Source organism: Tupaia chinensis, unplaced genomic scaffold, assembly GCF_000334495.1.
Source record: "Tupaia chinensis unplaced genomic scaffold, TupChi_1.0 Scaffold143749_1, whole genome shotgun sequence".
In the NCBI taxonomy this organism is placed as follows: Eukaryota; Metazoa; Chordata; class Mammalia; order Scandentia; family Tupaiidae; genus Tupaia; species Tupaia belangeri.
The window spans coordinates 25,643-26,528 of NW_006203598.1; the positions used below are offsets into that span (position 1 = coordinate 25,643).

General features: G+C 51.9%; 1 protein-coding gene across 1 annotated transcript in view; it reads right to left on the reverse strand.

The window, feature by feature from the left end:
• ATOH8 (atonal bHLH transcription factor 8) overlaps window positions 1-886 on the reverse strand; it is a 37,192-nt gene that overhangs the window by 15,927 nt on the left and 20,379 nt on the right. The gene's annotated exons all lie outside the window — the stretch shown is intronic.

Sequence of the window (886 nt, forward strand, 5' to 3'; positions counted from 1 at the left end):
GCCCCCCCCCGCCCCTCACCCCCACCAGCGCCACCACCAGCGGGCTATTGGCTCCCCGCAGCTAAATGGAGCCTCCACGTGCTGCAGCCAGCTGCTTACATAAGAGCTGCTGCTCAGGACACCAGGCATTTGCTGGGGGCCTGGGGGCGCAGGTCACGGTGCTGGGTAGTGTGCAAGCTTCAGGGAGCCTGCAGAGCAGTCAAAGAGCTTAGATCTGAGACCACGGAGACAAAACAGGTTCGAGACTGAGCTCTGCACTTCCTAGCTCCAAGACCCTGAGCAAGTCACTGCCCTTCTGTTGGCCTCAGTCCCCTCTGTGCCATGTGGAGTTAGCATAATAAAGGGCAGGGACGGTGTGTGTGTGTGTGTGTGTGTGTGTGTGTGTGTGTGTAGGAGGGTCACCCGCCCCACGGGCCATGGGACTGCTGGGCTGGGCTGTTTATTAGCATTATCGTACAACCAAATGTTATACAAGCTTCTTTGTACAAACCTGTGAGCGTTGAGATCTGGGGATTTCAGGACTGGGAGCACGCTGGCCCCACTTTAAGGGTGTGGGAGCAGAGGTTTGGGATGAAGTGCTGGAGAGGGAGGAGCCCCTCACCTCAGACTCATCATCCTCGTCTGCCTTTCAGCTGGTCATTCACCCACCCCGGCACTGCCCATTCTGAGATGTGCCTTCCTGGGCTTCCAATCAACTTGTCACCTCGCAGATATAAATTCACAAGAGCTCCTTTCTGGCACCGAAAAAATGCAAGCCCTTTCTCATAGGGGATCTTGTGTATTTATTTTTTTAAAAAGACTTATTTATTTAATTTTATTTATTCATTCATTTTATTTTAATTTGACCAAAAAGAGACACACAAAGAGAGAAAGAGAAAGAGGGAAA